The following is a 20,593-nucleotide window of genomic DNA, read 5'->3' as shown; positions in this document are numbered from 1 at the left end:
TCCTCTGAGACTTCAGAACATAAAAGGACACAGCTGTAGGACACTTAGGAGTCACTCAAAGTAATAAAGAGCTGGCTTTTACATTACTGCTTACAAAGGAAAAAGTATTCTTTCTACCCTTAACAAAAGAACCCCAGTGACAAGACCAGCCTCCTCTGGTGTTGTCAGCAGTGGGGACAAATAAAAGAAGGCTTTAAATCTTCAGATCTCTCTCTCTTTTTTGATCTGCATTTGCTTTACCAAATCATATGTGATTAGTTACCCGAGTAGAAAATTTCAGGGACTTCCCTGGTGGTCCAGTGGCTACGATTCTGTGCTCCCAATGTAGGGGGCCTGGGTTTGATCCCTGGTCAGGAAACTAGACCTATGCACCTAGAACACACACACACACACACACACACACACACACATATATATATATGTATGTATATATAAGAAAAGTGCATACATCTGTGAGTTCTGGGAGAGGGCCCTCCAAAATGTTGATGCCAAAGTTTCATTCACAGGCAACTTCCTATCCTGGAAGATTTTATTTCAACATTATCCTTAGCAAATGAACATGAAGGTGAATAAAGCATGTGTAATCATAATTACAGGCTTCCCCAGGGGTTCAGACTGTAAAGAATCTGCCTGCAATGCAGGAGCCACAGGAGACATAGGTTCGATTCCTGGATCAAGAAATCCCCTGGAGAAGGAAATGGCTACTCACTCTAGTATTCTTGCCTGGAGAATCCCATGGACAGAGGACCCTGGCGGACCCTTGGGTCGGACATGACTGAGTGGCTAAGCACAATCATAATCACTCTATTCTCAACTCAGCTCTTCATTTAGATCTCTATAAAACTTGGTGCCATATGCCCTCTTGAGACACACGGCAGTCTAGAGGTTACACTGTGGACTGTCAGGGAATAAGATGGTTGCAAACAGATGCCACTGTACACAGAAGGCACATTTAGAAGCAGATGGGATTCTTTTATGTAGAAATGAGAATAAAAAGCAGTAAAAAAAATATGAGGGTGAAGGAGTCACAGAAGCAAGCAGAGAAACCAGGAAGGCAGAGGAGCATAGGATGCTTTGATTAAAACTACTGAACTGAGTTTAGGATTTTCAGAAATTTTATCTTTGAGCCTGTTATGTTTAGTACAGAAATAGCCATGGCATTAGAGAAGAGAATCCTGAGGGTTTGGGCAATAGTAGTTTAGGCTAAGAGACAGCAGAGACATTTTAACCCCTGCTCTACACAGGTGGTGGCTCAGATGGTAAAGCATCTGCCTACAATGCGGGAGACCCGGGTTCAATCCCTGGGTTGGGAAGATCTCCTGGAGAAGGAAATGGCAACCCACTCCAGTATTCTTGCCTGGAAAATCCCACGGATGGAAGAGCCTGGTAGGCTATAGTCCCTGGGGTCACAAAGAGTCAGACACGACTGAGCGACTTCACTTCACTTCTACACAGGTAGAAAAGGGAAGTTGAACTTGTGACCAAATCTCTATGGACCTCAGTATTGTCATCTGTAAAATGGGGAATAGCCTGAGGGGTCTCAAACAGCCTTTCTAACTTGAAAATACTGTGATTTCTGACTCTATAGATAGGACTACATAGCCCCAGACAGGCAGTTTGAAGATAAACTATTAAACAAGATTAAAATAAAACCTAGAGGAAATCAACCCTGAATGTTCATTGGAAGGACTGATGCTGAAGCTGAAGCTCCAATACTTTGGCCACCTGATAGGAAGAACTGATTCATTGGAAAAGACCCTGATGCTGGGAAAGATTGAAGGCTGGAGGAGAAGGTGACGACAGAGGATGAGATGGTTGGATGGCATCATTGACTCAATGGACTTGAGTTTGAGCAAGTTCTGGGAGTTAGTGCTGGACAGGGAAGCTTGGTGTATTGCAGTCCATGGGGTCACAAAGAGTCAGAGACAATTGAGTGACTGAATAGCAACAAAACAAAACCAGCTAACAAAATTAGAAGTCTCAGCTGACCACAGATAGTCTCTTTTAGCTAACTTAGGCAAGAGGTTGTTTTATTTGAATTTTATTTGTTGATGCGCCACCTTCTTTGGTAGCCTTGCTCCCTAATCACTCCCACCCCTGTTCTTTCAGGGGACAGTTGGATGGTCCTCTATCAGCCTTGGAACGTTTGGTGGGTCAGACGCATGCCTGCCTCAGGATCTTTCCATGACTGATGCCTAGAATACTTGCCCTGCTTATTTGCATGCCTCACTCCCTCATTTTGGAGAGGGAAATGACAACCTACTCCAATATTCTTGCCTGGAGAATCCCATGGACAGAGGAGTGTGGCAGGCTACAGTCCATAGGGTCGCAAAGAGCTGGACATGACTGAAGCAACTGAGCACGCACGTACTCATTCTGTTTGTTATCTGGCCTCCACTACCTCCATGAGGGCAGTTATTCTCCTGTTCGTTCACTGCAGTATTGCCAGTGCCTGGACCAGTGCCTGGCACGTGGTGGGTGTTGAGGAATGCCTGTGAGTGAAGGTCTGTGTGTCCACAGCAGCAGCAGACCCTGTGGTCCAGAGGGCAGGTGGAGAGCTATGGCCCCGAAACAGGCTAAGGTGAGAAAGCCCCACGTGCTAAGGGAGCCAGGCCTGGCAGCTCCTTGGAGGCAATGAACCATCCTGGGCTACAGCCTTAAACAACGCTCCTTTTAGATGACACATGCCCTCTAATGCCACAGGAAGGGAGCTATGGAGGCACTGAACCAACCCACGGGGGCATCAGCCCCGAGGACGCTATGTCCACACACACTGGAGTCATTAGCCCATGACTTTATGTCTTAAGTTGATTTTGAAGCCCTGAGGTGAGCATCTGAGATGCTGCCATGATGGTTCTGGGGCTCCAAGGCCAGTGAGAGAAATTGCGGACATTGCGTCTTCAGTGCAGAGGATCCCAGGTAAAGTTGGACACCCTCCAGTGCCCCATGGTTCCCCGAGTCCCCCTCTAAGACGTCACCCAGCCTGCTTCCCCACACTGGTGACCTGCGAGAGTGTCCTGATCCTCCTGCTGAATCCTGAGGCCTTATTACAGTGCTGGAGCTCTGTTGGCAGAATTCCTGGGTCAAACAATGGCTCCAACACTTGGTCATACTGTGACACTGGCCACGTTACTTGCAGTGCTCTGTGCCTCTATTTGCTCTTCTGTTAAGTGGGAACATTGACGTCTTCTCCCTAGGGCTGTTGTGAGGATTACATATATGTCAGGATATGTCAAGTCCCTGGAGTTGAGCCTCATGTGCTGTAAGAGCTTTACCATGCATTGTCCAGGTGCTCTCGATGCCCAGCAGAGTGGCTGGTGCAGTAGCTGCTCAACACCATCGACTGGGGACATGGAGGGAGTGAGGCGATGGACGCAGAGCTAGAGATGAGTGAACTTGACCTCTGAACAAGACGATGGCTGTCCTGGGGGAACAGCCCTCTTGGTGCAGCTATTAGAAAGGAGCTCTGCTGGCAGCAGGTCTCAAAGTCAGGCATTGGGATGTAAACCAAGGGGGTTCCTGGTGATTGAAACAGGGGAGGGAAGGGCTGACTTTGTAAATATAACTGCAAACACATACTTGGTAACTAAGCAATTTGGCAAAGGTCCCCACTCTAGAGACAAAATTTTCCCTTTGAAAATGAGCATAATAACAATGACTTCATCCAGGGCTTTGGCACGTGTGTTTGAGAGTGGCCATCCTTTTACTGATGGCTGTAAGGCCCCAGAGGTCAGGTGAGGTGCACATGCAGAGTCCCCCCCTCCTCCAAGGGCACGGTGGAAGGTCAGTCCAGGTGGTGTCTTCATTCCAGTCTTCCAGGGCGACTGCCGTGCTTGCCCCTTGGTTTGTTCCTGCATTCTCTGCAAGGTGTGCATAAAAGCTGAGGTTGTTCTCAATTCAGCTTACAATCCAGGCATTAAGGGACGTGAAACCCTTCTTCAAGGGCTTCCCTGGTGGCTCAGATGGTTAAGAATCTGCCTGCAATGCAGGAAGGCTGGGTTTGAACCCTGCGTCAGGAAGATCCCCTGGAGAAGGAAATGGCAACCCACTCCAGTACCCTTGCCTGGAGAATTCCATAGACAGAGGAGCCTGTTGGGCTACCGTCCATGGAGTCACAGAGTCGGACACGACTGAGTGACTGACGCTTTTTTCATGCTTGCTTCTCTGCTCTCCCCCTGCACTGGAGGTGATTTGGATCAGAGGAGTGGGAAAAGGCAGAGGAAACACACTGGTGGTTGTACCACTCTCCGCCTGCACTGGAAGCACGCCGGTCACCTGATCTCTGGACTTTTCAAACCAAAGGCAAAAGCTGCATCTCCCCGACCCAGCCTCGCCGACCAGGGTGGTGGGAAGCAGATCTTCCTACTCCTCTGGTCTCCAGAAGGAAAATGTATGCTCACGGGGAAATAACAGTTCATCACACGATCTTGCTCCTAAGGGGAATAACTTTTGTTTTCTATTTCTTCTTCAATCAACCATCCTTCTCTTCTCCACTTGTCATCACCAACTGCAAATCCACTTCACAGAACTTGACTCACCCTGGACTGGTTAGGATACCCAAGTTCAAAAGCAATCATAGCCCTCTTTTTCTTTCTGAGGATGAAGAAATATCCTCTTACTTTGTTGATGGCTTATCTATGTTTTCTTGCCATGTTGTTCTTGAGAGCATATTGGGCAGGGTTGATATTAGAGCATTCATCTAAACAACACCCCTACCAAGAATTTCATTAATTCCCAAAACAGTTCTCTCTCTTTATGAAAATTGGTGATATTTGGGAACATGTTCTTTTGGAAAGAGTCTCCCATTCTAAGAACTGAAGACTCTAATGTTCTCTGAGCCGTATTTTATATAGCACCAAGTACTGCTTGGATCCAAGAATTCCTGTAGAATTCCTGTGCGTGTGCACACATGCACACATACACACATCACTGGGAAATAATTATTGTTTCAGGGCAAGTGTGAACTCATAGCTCTGTGGTGAGTACCATGACCCCTGGCTTGGTGCCTATTTTTCATTGCAGTGGGGGCCTGACCATCTGCAGTTGTGAACTCTGACCTCCTGTTGGAGGAGGTAATTGGAAGGAAGTGACTGTTGTTGACCTGAGAACTGGACCTGGGTGCACAAAGACTGCATCTCCCACCCCTGACCTTGGGATGTAGGCTCTGTCCTCTGTCCCCATCAGTTCAGTTCAGTCGCTCAGTCGTGTCCAACTCTTTGCGACCCCATGAACTGCAGCAAGCCAGGGCTCCCTGTCCATCACCAACTCCCAGAGTTTACCAAATAAACTCAAGTTTCTTGAGTCAGTGATGCCATCCAACCATCTCATCCTCTGTCGTCCCCTTCTCCTCCTGCCCTCAATCTTTTCCAGCATCAGGGTCTTTTCCAATGAGTCAGTTCTTTGCATCAGGTGGCCAAAGTATTGAAGTTTCAGCTTCAACATCAGTCCTTCCAATGAACACCCAGGACTAATCTCCTTTACGATGGACTGGTTGGATTTCCTTGCAGTCCAAGGGATTCTCAAGAGTCTTCTCCAACATCACAGTTCAAAAGCATCAATTCTTCAGTGCTCAGCTTTCTTTACAGTCCAACTCTCACATCCATACATGACTACTGGAAAAACCATAGCCTTGACTAGATGGACCTTTGTTGGCAAGGTAATGTCTCTGCTTTTGAATATGCTATCTAGGTTGGTCATAACTTTCCTTCCAAGGTGTAAGTGTCTTTTAATTTCATGGCAGCAGTCACCATCTGCAGTGATTTTGGAGCCCCAAAAATAAAGTCAGCCACTGTTTCCACTGTTTCCCTTTCTATTTGCCATGAAGTGATGGGACCAGATGCCATGATCTTCGTTTTCTGAATGTTGAGCTTCAAGCCAAATTTTTCACACTCCTCTTTCACATTCATCAAGGGGCTCTTTAATTCTTCTTCACTTTCTGCCATAAGGGTGGTGTCATCTGCATATCGGAGGTGATTGATATTTCTCCCAACAATCTTGATTCCAGCTTGTGCTTCATCCAGCCCAGATTTTCTTAAGATGTACTCTGCATAGAAGTTAAATAAGTATGGTGACAATATACAGCCTTGACGTACTCCTTTTCCTATTTGGAACCAGTCTGTTGTTCCATGTCCAGTTCTAACTGTTGCTTCCTGACTTGCATATAGGTTTCTCAAGAGGCAGGTCAGGTGGTCTGGTATTCCCATCTCTTTCAGAATTTTCCAGTTTATTGTGATCTACACAGTCAAAGGCTTTGGGATAGTCAATAAAGCAGAAATAGATGTTTTTCTGGAACTCTCTTGCTTTTTGATGATCTAGTGGATGTTGGCAATTTGATCTCTGGTTCCTCTGCCTTTTCTAAATTCAGCTTGAACATCTAGAAGTTCATGGTTCACTGTTGAAGCCTGGCTTGGAGAATTTTGAGCATTATTTTACTAGCATGTGAGATGAGTCCAATTGTGCAGTAGTTTGAGCATTCTTTGGCATTGCCTTTCTTTGGGATTGGAATGAAAACTGACCTTTTCCAGTCCTGTGGCCACTGCTGAGTTTTCCAAATTTGCTGGCATATTGAGTGCAGCACTTTCACAGCATCATGTTTTAGGATTTGAAATAGCTCAACTGGAATTCCATCACCTCCACTAGCTTTGTTTGTAGTGATGCTTCAAAATGGGCCTTAGGCCCACTTGACTTCACCTTCCAGTCAAGTGATTATCTGGGTCATGAAGTGTTGGGGGCCAGCATGAGGCACTCCGCCCGTGGCAAAGGTCATCAGGAAGGAGGCTCGACATACGCAAAGGCGGGATCGAGCCTCAGGAGTCCCCCTGGAAATCCTCGAGCATCTACCCCCATAACCAGAGCCTGCCTACTTTACTACTTTATGCTCTCACCTACACCTCTGACTTTATGGGGGGCTGTCCCTCACCACCTCTTTTGGAGAAGGAGTTAACTTAGAGCTCCAATTAATAAAAACTCCTGGGCATGATAGGAGTGTTTCAACCTACAAACTCCTCTGAAGATTCTCTAGCCTGCCTGACAGGCTTGTCCGGCCACATGTGATTGCTCACAGCCTCCCAACCGTGAGAGGCACGAGATGCTTTAAACCTTCTAAAAACAGGTTCCTTAGAAAAGTTAGAAAACCATTAGTATAAGTATAGTGGGCTGATTAGAAATTGTATTGGTGAGGGGTTTTTCATTTGTTGAGCCAATGTTTGTTGCTAAGTCTCCATATTCCCTGCCCTTACACACATTAATGAATATATAGAAGAAATAAGTATTAACCTTTGATATTAATCATGTTAGACCTTAGGCTAAGTAAATTCTTTTCTTAATTAAAACCCACTACACCCTCACCCTATAGGAATGTAACTTTATCTGGTACCTTCGGAAGGTGGAGTCTTTTTTAAGAATAATCACCCCTGGAGAAATAAGTGTCCTGGTTGACTGACTGCTGTCACAAGGAGAGGGTCATAAATTGTCAGCAGGCCCCCTGGCCAGAAGATGATGTAACACCCCTAAGGCCTCTGTATACATTTGTATGAAGTACCTGACTTTGATAAAAGTCAGGACTGCTGACCCCACATGACTTTTGCATAACATCTCAGTGTATAAAAGTAGACCATGGAAAATAAAGAATTGGGATCAGTTTCTTGAAATATTGGTCTCCCCATGTCACTCTCTCTCTCAAACTCTGGCTGAGTCTCCATCTGGAGCTCGGAGCCCGCCATACTTACTAATTATGCCTGGGCTTCTAAGATCCGACCAGGGAGGCCTCAGTGTCTCCTTTCCTTTAGGAGAACAGAAGGATGCCTGCGGCCTACGTAAGTGGTGCAAACTTCTTGTCTTGAAGTTTTATTGGTCTCCCGCGTAAATCAAGCTACTCAGCCTCTTTTCTCCACTGAATTTTCCTACTGAGCTATCCTCATTCTATTACTCTTTACATCTCTAATTAATATCTAATTTAAGCTATTGTATCCTGATCCTCGCCGACGCCGTCTCCGCTTCGAACTCCCTGGATCAGCCGGGGCTGGGCCTCGAAATGAAGATCTTTTTTGTACAGTTCTTCTTTTGTGTATTCTTGCCACCTCTTCTTAATATCTTCTGCTTCTGTTAGGTCCATACCATTTCTGTCCTTTATTGAGCCTACCTTTGCATGAAATGTTCCCTTGGTAGCTCTAATTTTCTTGAAGAGATCTTTAATTTTTCCCATTCTATTATTTTCCTCTGTTTCTTTGCACTGATCACTGAGGAAGGCTGTCTTATCTCTCCTTGCTATTCTTTGGAACTCTGCATTCAGTTGCTTATATCTTTCCTTTTCTCCTTTGCTTTTCGCTTCCCTTTTTTCTCAGCTATTTGTAAGACAAATAGCTCCTCCTCAGCCATTTTTGCTTTTTGGCATTTCTTTTTCTTGGGGATGGTCTTGCTCCCTGTCTCCTGTACAACGTCACAAACCTCCATCCATAGTTCATCAGGCACTCTGTCTATCAGATCTAGTCCCTTATATCTATTTCTAACTTCCACTGTATAATCATAAGGAATTTGATTTAGGTCATACCTGAATGGTCTAGTGGTTTTCCCTACTTTCTTCAATTTAAGTCTGAATTTAGCAATAAGGAGTTCATGGTCTGAGCCACAGTCAGCTCCCAGTCTTGTTTTTGCTGACTATATAGAGCTTCTCCATCTTTGGCTGCAAAGAATATAATAGACCTGATTTCAGTGTTGGCCATCTGATGATGTCCATGTGTCGAGTCTTCTCTTGTGTTGTTGGAAGAGGGTGTTTGCTATGACCAGTGCATTCTCTTGGCAAAACTCTGTTAGCCTTTGCCTTTCTTCATTCTGTGCTCCAAGGCCAAACTTGCCTCTTACTCCAGGTGTTTCTTGACTTCCTACTTTTGCATTCCAGTCTCCTATAATGAAATAGACATCTTTTTTGGGTGTTAGTTCTAAAATGTCTTGTAGGTCTTCATAGAACCATTCAACTTCAGCTTCTTCAGCATTACTGGTTGGGGCAAAGACTTGGATTACCATGATATTGAATGGTTTGCCTTGGAAATGAGCAGAGATCATTCTGTTGTTTTTGAGATTGCATCCAAGTACTGCATTTTGGACTCTTTTGTTGACTATGATGGCTACTCCATTTCTTCTAAGGGATTCCTGCCCACAGTAGTAGATATAACTGTCCCCATAGCTGGAGCCATTTTCAAAGGCACAAACTTGAAAGAACAATGTGTTTTGAGACCATCAGAGGGTGTATGTAACTGAAAGCCATTAAGGTCTCTAAATGTTCAAGATTGTGGTAGGCAGTGGCAGAGATCTACCCATCTTGAGGCTGCCCAAGACACCCCTACTGCGTAAGTTCTCTGCTTATTATGCCTTCCACCGACCAGTCCAGAGCTGTCTGCCTCTTCCTTTGGTCTCTCCTTGCGCTCTAAGTATGAGGGCTAGTTTCATGTTTCACTGGGAAGCTTCTGAGGCTGTGAACCTGCACGTCTATGCCTTCTGAGGAGCATAACGTAGAAACAGAACACAAAATAGCATGCACAACCCATGCGGTCCACCTCCTGCACTGAGCGTTCCCATGCTGCCAAGGCCCAGCTTCTCCAGGATTCTTCCCTCCCTCGGAACATGTTGGATGTTACCTTGTGTTGGGTTTCACAGGTAGCACATCATTCCATCAACACACAAATTTTCCTGAGCGTTGTTCTACCAAGTGCTGGGGACAGAACCACTGAAGAAGCACAGAAGGAACAAATGTCAGAACTCACACAAGGGAAGGAATAATTTGTGTTCCCTGCAGCCAGAGAGGAAAAGCCTTGGAATTCATGGGACGACGGGTAGAGTACATAGCTGAGTTTTGGCTCACCAGGAGGCGGGTGGGTTAGAAATTTGCCTGAGACTAAAGGCTGTTCTGGTCTCCCTTAGGAAAGCTTGATGACAAGCCTCAAAATGATTCAACTATTGGAAAGTAATTTAACTGCACCCCAGAACAAAGCTCTAGAATATTTATAGAAATTCAAAAGTATTCAGCACTCAGTAAGAAAAAATTCACTCAATCCATTATCTAATAAATAAACTATCAAGCTACAAGAAAACAGGGAAGTATAACCTATAATGAGAAGAAAAGTCAGTCAATGGAAGCCAATCTGAAAATGACACAGATGATTCATTTCAACTAGTAGACAAGGATATTAAAATAATTTTGACTATAAGAGGAGAGTGAAAAAGCTGGCTTAAAACTCAGCATTCAGAAAACAAAGATCATGGCATCCGGTCCTATCACTTCATGGCAAATAGATGGAGAAACAATGGAAACAGTGACAGATTTTATTTTCCTGGGCTCCCAAATCACTGTGGATGGTGACTGCAATCATGAAATAAAAGATGCTTGCTCCTTGGAAGAAAAGCAATGACAAATGTAGTGTATTGAAAAGCAGAGATATTACTTTGCATTACAAAGGTCCATCTAGTCAAAGCTATGGTTTTCCAGTAGTCATGTATGGATTTGAGAGCTGGACAATAAAAAAGGCTGTGCGACGAAAAATTGATGCCTTTGAATTGTGGCACTGGAGAAGACTCTTGAGAGTCCCATGGACTGCAAGGAGATCCAACTAGTCCATCCTAAAGAAGATCAGTCCTGAATGTTCATTGGAAGGACTGATGCTGAAGCTGAAGTTCCACTACTTTGGCCACCTGATGTGAAGAGCCGACTCATTGGAAAAGACCCTGATGCTGGGAAAGACTGAAGGCGGGAGAAAGGGATGGCACAGGATGAGATGGTTGGATGGCATCACTGACTCAATGGACACGAGTTTGAGTAAACTCCAGGAGTTGGTGAAGGACAAGGAAGGCCTGGCGTGCTGCAGTCCATGGGGTGGCCAAGAGTCAGACACAACTGAGCAACTGAACAAAACAACAGCAATTCCTTGTATTTAAGAACATAGGGGAATACTTGAGTATTAAGTGGAGAAATATTAAGTAAGTAAATATTAAATAGAGAAGTAAAAGATATATAAAATATCCATATTAAACTTCTAAAGACTTTTAGATACAAAGTTTCCTGGACAGAACTAACAGCAGAGAAGACACTGCAGAAGGAAAGGTTAATGAACTTGATATAGCAAAGCGAGGCACAGGTTTTGCAGTTGTCCTGATGAGAAACAAAACCATCCCTGAAGTAAGAGAAGGACAACAGAATTTAACACTTAGGGCAGAAGGATTTGGAAACTGATGGAAACATAGAATTGTTAGGTTGCTCCCGGTTTCTGGCTCAGGTGAGTGAGTTGACTAGCAGGAAATACAGCCATTGAGAGGTTTTCTGGGGTTAGTAGAGGACGGAGAGTTTAATTTTGATACAAACATTGAGAGGAGTTGACCTGAATGGGTCATTCTTTCTTTCTTTTTTACCCCTAGTTTTGCAATTTTGAAAACTATTGATTGGAAATCATCTTTAAAATGTGCCTAACTTGTTTTAACAAAGTGTGCAGTGTGGTGGCAGGAGCCCTGGATGGGAAGGAAAGAGAGCTTCTGGTTTTGGCTTGGTCCCTGACTAGCTGTATGATCCTGGGGAAATCTCAGTGCATACCGTTTCCCTAATCCTTTCCTGCAGGCCGCTGCATTGGAACTACCTAGGTACTTGTTAAAAATGAAAACACCAACTCATCCCAGAACTACAGAATCAAAATTTCCCAGGGCACAGCCCAAGTACCTCAATGTAAATTTTTAAAAATTTTGACACTGTGAAAGTTATAGAAAAGGTGCAAGAATCATACAAGGAATTCCTGAACAATTTCACCTAGAGGACCTGCTGCTGCTGCTGCTGCTGCTGCTAAGTCACTTCAGTCGTGTCCGACTCTGTGACCCCAGAGACAGCAGCCCACCAGGCTCCCCCGTCCCTGGGATTCTCCAGGCAAGAACGCTGGAGTGGGTTTGCCATTACCTTCTCCAATGCATGAAAGTGAAAAGTGAAAGTGAAGTCGCTCAGTTGTGTCCGACTCTTAGCAACCCCATGGACTGCAGCCTACCAGGCTCCTCCGTCCATGGACCTAAATGGTAACAAATAACTATATTCATTCGCTCTCTCTTTCTACACACACACACACACACACCACGCACAGACACACAGAGGTTTATTATTATATATGTGTAGGGTTTTTTCTGAACAATGTAAGAGAAAGTTATGGACATGAGATATGGTTCCCTTTTATTCCTAAATGTCTTTGTTTCCTAAAATCCAGGAATTACAATATAGAGTATAATTATATAAAAAAATGGAAATCAGCACCAATACAATAACACTATTTAATTTGAAAACTTTAAATTGCCAATGGATCAACAGTGTTCTTTACAGAAAAAGGAAACCCAAGGCCTTGCATTCCATCGCCTTGTCCCATTAGTCCTTCATCCTCTGGAGCAGGGCCTGGGGCTTTGTTTGTTTCTCATAACATTGGCACTTTTGAAGAGTACAGGTCACTGATTGTGCAACTCGTCCCTCACTCTGGGTGTGTCGACTGACTCCTCGTGATCAGGTTCGGGTCGTGCACTTGGGGCCATCCGTCATAGCAAGGGAGTGATGATGTGTCTTTGTGCATAGAGTCCAGAGGCCCTGGCAGTTGATCAGTTCTGTTTCTGGAAATGGTAATTTGGTGATTGGTTAAGGTGGTCCCTGCCAGTTTTCTCCACTGAAAAGTAACTTTATATCTTGTAATTAATAAGGATTTGGTGGGGAGAAAGTGTGAAAGTGTTAGTCGCTCAGTCGTGTCTGATTCTTTGCAACCCCTTGAACTGTAGCCCACCGGGCTCCTCTGTCCATGAGATTCTCCAGGCAAGAACACTGGAGTGGGTGTTCCCCACTCCAGGGATTGAACCAGGGTCTCTGGCATTACAGACAGATTCTTTACCATCTGAGCTACAAGGGAAGCCCCTGTGGAGAGAGACTTTGAGAAAATATTAGTCCCTATAATCTCGACCCTTTCCCCCGCTGGCTTTAGCATTCATTGATGGAAGAATGTTACTGCTGTTGAGTTGCTCAGTCGTATCTGACTCTTTGCGACCTCATGGACTGTAGCCCACCAGACTCCTCTGTCTATGGGATTTCTCAGGCAAGAATACTGGAGTGAGTTGCCATTTCCTTGTCCAGGGGATCTTTCTGACCCAGGGATCAAACTCACATCTCCTGCTTGGCAGGTGGATTCTGAGCCACCTGGGAAGCCCTTTCATTGACAGAGGGCCAGCACTTGGGAACCTCTGCGCTCACTGCATGGTGACCTCTGCAGGCCAGTCCCAGCACGTGGCCTGGTGTCTGCTTCATAGCAGGTGGTTCCCAAGTGGTAAAAAGGAAGCCAGAGGCAGCTGTGTCTTTTCTCCTGGCTGTGAGTCATCATCGATACCATGAAGGAGATCACTAGCTGTAACTGTGATGTTTTATGATCAATTTTTCACTTACCCCATGACATGTTAATTCCATTTTAAAAATTCTTAATTTTATCTTTTCTTTAAAGATTTTTTGGAGGTGGACCATTTTTCAAGTCTTTATTGAATTTGTTTCGTGTTTTGCTTTTTTGGCCGAAGGGGGATGTGTGATCTCAGCTCCCTAACCAAGGATTGAACCCACACCCCCTTCGTTGAAAGGCGAAGTCTTAACCACTAGACAATCAGGAAGTCCCAGTAATTCCATTATACAATGCTTTCTTCAACATGGGAGGCTGCGGTTGTGTGTGTCGTGGAAAAACAAGAAACTAAGACAGGTCAATATACGCTGCTGCTGCTGCTGCTAAGTCGCTTCAGTCGTGTCCGATGCTGTGCGACCCCATAGACAGCAGCCCACCAGGCTCCCCCATCCCTGGGATTCTCCAGGCAAGAACACTGGAGTGGGTTGCCATTTCCTTCTCCAATGCATGAAAGTGAAAAGTGAAAGGGAAGTCATTCAATCGTGTCCGACTCTTAGCGACCCCATGGACTGCAGCCTACCAAGCTCCTCTGTCCATGGAATTTTCCAGGCAAGAGTACTGGAGTGGGTTGCCATTGCCTTCTCTGCAATATACGATACAGGAAATGAAAGCTGGACTTAGTTTATTCATTCATTCATCCAATAAATATTTATTGCACAATTTCTGTATGTTAAGCCCTGCTATAGCAGTATATAGTGGTAACAAGACAGTCATGGTTCCTGCCCCATGGAGTGTGTCGTCATGTGATGCTAAGAAGTACCATTTTTCTCTGCTCTCGTCTAGCAGTTGATGATGAGCAAGGATTCCAGAAATAACCCTCTCTTCCCTCCCAGGTTATTTCTGAAGCATCTCTCTGGAGGGTTTGGCAAAGCTGCATGTACAATGGATAAAAAGGAGCACTTATTAGAAAGAAGCCTATGTAATTCACAGCTGTCTTTAAGATTCATCCATAGCATTATTCACCTAAACTTTCTACATACCTGTGCTGTGGAAAACATACTTCGAGTTGTTTTCAAAAGAACAAATCTGAATCTGATCAGGTCTATTTTATTTCCCAAACCAGCCTGTAGAGTGAAAACCAAGATAAACTCTTGATACTTTCTGATTCATAAGCGAAGTCAAACCATTCACACAGATGAGCTTTCCATAATAAAATTAGCGAGGTCATGATAATGAGTTAAATGCAACAGTGCCGATGTGTACATTATAATTTAGGTGAGTAAACTAATGTCCTCCCATAAACATCTGATAACAAATACAACTTTCCAAAACAAACAAAAGAGGGAGGAAATGCAACTCTCCATAACAACCTTGCAAAGCCAGTACAGCCTGGAGATTAAGGGTTACAGCCCCGACTGAACTCCGATAAGATAGGAGTAAGGCTTTTAGGATTTACAAACAGAATGGCCAAGGAGAATTTCCTGCAAACAAATTAGCCTAGACTCAGTTGGACAAGATACAGAATAAGAATTTTTCAAACTGCTTACTGTTTATATCCTTGAGTGTTTCTGATGGGTTTGACTTATAAACCTTCCCAACCTTCTGTCGTAATTTTGTAGTAAGATGTGACTGTGAGCTCAGTGCCAAGTATTCTCAACATAACCTTTGTCAATGGCTTTACCTTGTTATTAACTAAAGCCCAGAGTTTACTGTGCTTCACAGTCCACAGGTTTGGACAAACGTATAATGCATTTACACATGTGTGTGTTAGTTGCTCAGTTGTGTCCGACTCTGCAACCCCAGGGACAGTAGCCCACCAGGCTCCACTGTCCATGGGATTCTCCAGGCAAGAACACTGGAGTGGGTTGTCACTCCCTTCTTCAGGGGGTCTTCCCAACCCAGGGACCTAACCTGGGTCTCCTGCATGGCAGACAGATTGTTTACTGACTGAGCCACCAGCATAGAATAGTTTAAAACAGTCTAAAATGTTCCTGAGTTCTACCTATTCATCTCTCTTCCCATCTCATTTAATTTTCAAAACAATACTATGAGGTGGAATTTCACAGGCCCTGTTACAGCTGAGAACCCTGACCCCTCATTTCCTTCTCTACGAAGCTGTGATGTTTGTGTTTACCTCAAGTGTTGCTGTGAATCTTCATGGGGTTGACAGGCAAAGGCTTGGGAACCATCAGTATGGTGGGTGTACATGGCATTTGGTGCAAACTCTGAGTTATCAAGACTTCTCTGCCTATGTGGCCAGGATAAGACTGTCCCTTCTTGGGACCCTGATGGATTTCCCTTGTAGCCCATAGTTCCGGATGAAGCAGAAGATTTAGGTTTAGTTTGTTTAATAACGACTAGGCTGAGCAGAAAGAGGGCTCCTGGGGAAAGAAAGGGTGGCCCCAGCAATTCCTCATTTCCTCTGAAGCCCCTAGAACTCTGAGCAGCTGACACAGAATGGGAGTCAAGGTGAAGAGCATTCTGACTTTGACTGGCAGTGACCAAGGGGGCAGTGGTCAGGAGGGTAAGCAGGGAGACAAGGGTCTAGGCTGGGCCAAGTAGTGGGAACCTTGAGACCTCAAGGTCCCTTTGCCAGGTGCCGTGAGAGTGTGTCACATGACTGCCTTCCCCAGCTTGGCCTCCTCTGTCCCTATCTATCTGCAGGCTTCTGGGATGGCCCCTGACGTCTGTCTAGGTTGCCTTTCCCTTGGAGAGGAGGTGCCCTGAGCCCTCAGAGGGTTCCTGATCCAACCTGAGAGAAGCCTCGTCACTCTGGCGTCATGGCTCCCCCTCCTTGCCCATCACCTCCCCACCACACTCAGCTCCACCCTCCTCCTCTTCCTGGAAGCCCTCCAGGGAGGCCTCACTGTGTGGGAGGAGGTGAGTGCAGGAGTCGAGAGGGGCTGGGAATTCTGTGAAGCTCTGTCTGCCCACATCCACAGACTTCACACTCCTTTCCATCCCGCTGCTCCCGCTCCGAAAGGCCTGGCCTGTGGCATTTGGGGATGGGGTCATGGTCAATGAGGGTGCTGTGAGCACTGGGCTCAGCCGCCCGGCCAGATGCAAAAGGGTGGAGCAGGAGCTCAGGCTGGCTCAATTATTCCAGGAGAGTCTACCTTCCTGGAGGAAAAAGCACCACTCAAAGGTACCTGGCAGCCTCTGAAAATCCTCACCACATCCTGCTGTGCCTGGCAACAAGGGCTGTGCACCTTCTTCTGTTCCAGCCTGTGGCCAGGAAGGACCCCAAGGAGAGGGTTCTGGACTATGGGGGCAGTTTCATAAAGGCACACTCAGGAGCTGCCTGGGTGGCACTTTCCAAAGTGAAGGCTGAGCCCCGGAGTGGGGTGGTGGGGGAAGGTGCGGGAAGGTGGAGAGGTTAGGGGGGCTTGGAGGAGGGGCAGCCCACCCAGGACTCTGCACCTCACCACATTGCGTCTCCTGGGCCACTCAGGAGGTGGGGCAGGTGGGCTTCATCATTGAGGGGGTGGGGTGGAGGCGGAGGGAAGCTTTTGCTTTACTTGCTGGCTTGGCGTCTCCTTCCCAGACCTGAGCTGACTGGTGGCGTATGGAGCTCATGGAGCCTGCGTCCTGGCACGGTGGGAGATTTAATCAGCTTGGTAACCTCTTCCCCAAGGAAGAATCGGGGCTGGAGATTCTCCAGCAGGAAGGTGAACCCCAACTCTCCCAGACGTGTCTCTGTCCCCACATCTCAGACGGGCATCCCGCGTCAGTGTCCCAGAGCCGGGCCCTCTGTGGTGTCCTGTGAATTAATTGGGGCACAACAGTGGGCCATTGGCCTCATGGGTGATGGAGGGGTCTCTCTGGAGTCTTCACTGCTTTAACCCAGGAGTCACTGTTCGGAGCAACCAGGAATGCCCTCAGCAAAGGTTCATCCCAAGGAAGGAGTGAATGAAGGTGAAGCCGTGTGGCTTAGTGACAACAGCCCGACAACCACCTCCCCCCGCCCCACAACCCGGCCTGGGCCCCGCGGGTAGGCTGTACTGTCCACACTCGTGTGTGTTTCTCAAGTGCCCTGTGGTCCAGCCCCAGTCCACTCCACAGTAGGCACTAGAGGCCTCGGCCGGACCGTCCAGGCCACGTAGCCTGATGCCCGGAGGACTCAGGGTGGCAGCTGTGAATCAGGCTGCATCGTCTGCCCCTTTTGCTGGGGAGAGGAGTGCAGACATCTCAGACTGTCCGGGATGATAGGACGTGCCTCCTGAGTACTCAGGGAGCTAGACGCGCACAGACCTTCCTTCCACCGCCCAGGGTGCCTGGGAACGCCCAGCACACGGGGTAGCCGTGCGCGTGCGCAGCTCCCACACCTGGTGGTCTCCTGCGCGACCCCTGGACCCGCTCTAACCTGAGCTGCGCAGCTGCTGCTGTGAGCAGGTGGGGTACCCCGTTCTGCACCGTTGCAGGGATGCGCTGTAGACAGTATCCCGTGTAACCTGAGTGGAAAAGCATCCGGAAAGTCGGCTTGGAAACCTTTCTCACATCGCTTTCACAGTGTCTGGAACCCGCCAGGGCAGGTGCTTTGACTTCATATCTTTCTTTTAAAGGAGTGGGGGTTCTTGGCTCTTAGGTTTCATAAATGGTTGCTGTTCCACACATTTATGTCTTGTCTCTTCTAAGAAGAGTTTGAACTCTCCCACTCCTGTAGGTTAAGAAGTACCGTCTCACACCTCTTTTCTATCCCTTTTTTGGGTCTAAAAGAAAGTGAATCACTTAGTCGTGTCCGACTCTTTGAGACCCTATGGACTGTAGCCTACCAGGCTTCTCTGTTAAGAGTACTGGAGTGGGTTGCCATTTCCTTCTTCAGGGGATCTTCCCAACCCAGGGATCACACCTGGGTTTCCTGCCATTGTAGGCAGACGCTTTACTGTCTGAGCCACCAGGGGAGTCACTTTGTAGATGCTCACTACATTTTCGTTCATTATTTAAAAAGCTGCCTAGTGCAAGGTGGGCATAGAGGGTTAACCAACATTATATGAGCTGATACTTCTCATGTGGATCATGATACACTGCAAATGCTCATACCTTGAGTATGATTTCTGAGAGCACATGCGTTGTAGGTCAGCAGGAAAAATACCTTGTTTGTGGTCCACCCCACTGACAGGTTTTGCTGAATAATTGTAACTCACCAGTGTGAGTACATAAAACATGAAATCTCAAAGGTCCAACGAGGCAAATATTTAGCAGGTGGATGGGTTTTAACACCTAGAAGAAAGACGGGAGGCAAATACAGAGGAAAAGTGAGAAATGGAGATTGGTCACGCAGAGAGCCCTCAGCATGGAGGATATGGTTGTTCCTACCGAAACCCAGGAATGTCTGTAAGCCCCTAGCCACACTCCAGAGGACTTAGCAAGCTTACGGCATTTTGCTGAGTGCGTTTGACTTGGAGAGGGTTCCGCCTCCACCAGTTCTTGAAATGAATGAATTTGTTCAGTAGAAAGACCTGGAGCAAAAGAATGTTTATGAAGTCTCTGTAGTTGAGGCTGAGAGATGTTTGTGCTTAAGTTGTGTTTAATGTTTGTGCATTAAAGAGTGAAACGTGAGAATTTGTAGGTAAGGAACTTTTCTCTCTGCAGTTAACATGGCTGTCCTGAAGCTTCCAGGGTCTGAGGAAACTGACGTGGCCGCAGGATGGAGCAGAGCCAGAATGTGGAGCTCAGTAGACGATCACGACGTTGAGCAAGACCAGGCCAGAGGAGAGTCTGCAAGTCACACCACAGACGCATATGTGCGCTTTGTGCAATTTGTGGTCTGCCTCTTTGCTTCATTCTTTTTTTCGTACCTTGGCATGGACCCACCAAACATCAATAGAGGTTACTTCAGACCTTGTCTGCTGTGAGCTATCAGTAACTTTGGTTTCTTCTTTACAAACTAACCTTGTTAATCCTCAACTTTTTTTTTTCTTTTTGGTTGGGAACATCTGCAGAAGGTCTCTGCCTGGAGATGGTGTGCTAACCTATGTCTAGCAGACACCAGCAAGGCGCCCAGGTTTGATCATGGCAACAAGGCAAGGCTTTAGGGAGGATCATTGAGAGCAATGAGGTAAAAGAAGCTCCTAGCACAGGTGACTGCTTTGCACCTCGCCTGTAGGATGTGATGTTGTTTGCGGTGACTTATTTAACAAGCGGCTAGAGAACGGAGATTTGTGTTTTAGCTCATGAATGGAGGGTGAAGGCCTGGAATTTTGTTGTTGTTTTTACTTTCTATTTTGGGATGATTTTTGACTTATAGAAAAAATTTCCAACCAGATTTCTTCACCCAGATCACCCAAATGTGAACACTTTTCCACATTTCTTATTGTTCTCCATCTCCCCACTTCCACTGTCTGTCATCTCTATTTTTACCTGTATCTCCAGCTACATCATGTTCTGTCTCTTTCTGGCTGTACACATATACATTTCCACGGCAGGCAGCTAGTTTTAATTAGGTTGTTTATTGACTGGGGAAGAATGTTAGGTGGCATGGGCGACACTGGGGGAATAGCTGATGAAAATCATGGAGTATGAATGCCCCTCAAAATTTGCTCTGCTTCGTTATTTACAAGTATGTGTCTTTCTTGAGGGGAGTTATCTGACGTATTGATTGCCATAGGTTTTGAGATTTCTCAGTTAAAGCATGTTTGTTTTCATTGGAAAGGAAATACTGTGGTCATTTTCAGGGCTGAGGGCTGTTGGTTCTTTTGGAGATATGTAAAAAGGGAGGAATGTAGGGATTTTATTTGGGGTTTTTCTTTAATAAGCTCAATCTTGTGGGTTTTACATCCTTTGAGGCTTTTCTGAGAGTGGAGGGAAGCTGAGCATGTGTGGAATGGCAGGGTTTACAATGCAGGGTCACCTCCTTTACATCACAGCCAGTCCTTGTTAGAAAATCATAAAAATAAAAACAAAGTTGAGACACAATGGCTTTCTGAATATATTTCTGTATTGAGTGTGAAACTTAATTACTTTTAGCCTGGCACTTTAAGCCTCAACAAAGAGGACTCGGGTAACATGATTATCACGATTTTAAACATGAAAAGCCGTCTTTCTAAGTGGTATTTACTCTTCTGTGTGCTTTGGAGGCTCTCCCAGTCAATGTCAGCATGATGAATCACTTATTTAACTTTGCTTCTTAAAGTCTCTTTTAGTTTAATGCAACTGGACCTTTCTTTCTTTCTTTTTTTAAAATGAAGAGTCATCTGAATTCCTACAGGAACAAA

The 20,593-nt window shown here is 45.9% G+C and overlaps 1 pseudogene; it reads right to left on the bottom strand.

Annotated features, from left to right (window-relative positions):
* The window catches only part of LOC109563597 (cytosolic arginine sensor for mTORC1 subunit 2-like), a 65,483-nt pseudogene extending 46,362 nt beyond the window's left edge, over positions 1–19,121 (bottom strand).
* Positions 19,122–20,593: the final 1,472 nt, after the last annotated feature.

Source organism: Bos indicus, chromosome 9, assembly GCF_029378745.1.
Source record: "Bos indicus isolate NIAB-ARS_2022 breed Sahiwal x Tharparkar chromosome 9, NIAB-ARS_B.indTharparkar_mat_pri_1.0, whole genome shotgun sequence".
Lineage (NCBI taxonomy): Eukaryota > Metazoa > Chordata > Mammalia > Artiodactyla > Bovidae > Bos > Bos indicus.
The sequence above is the reverse complement of the archived record's forward strand: the minus strand, read 5'-3'. Positions and strand labels throughout refer to the sequence as shown.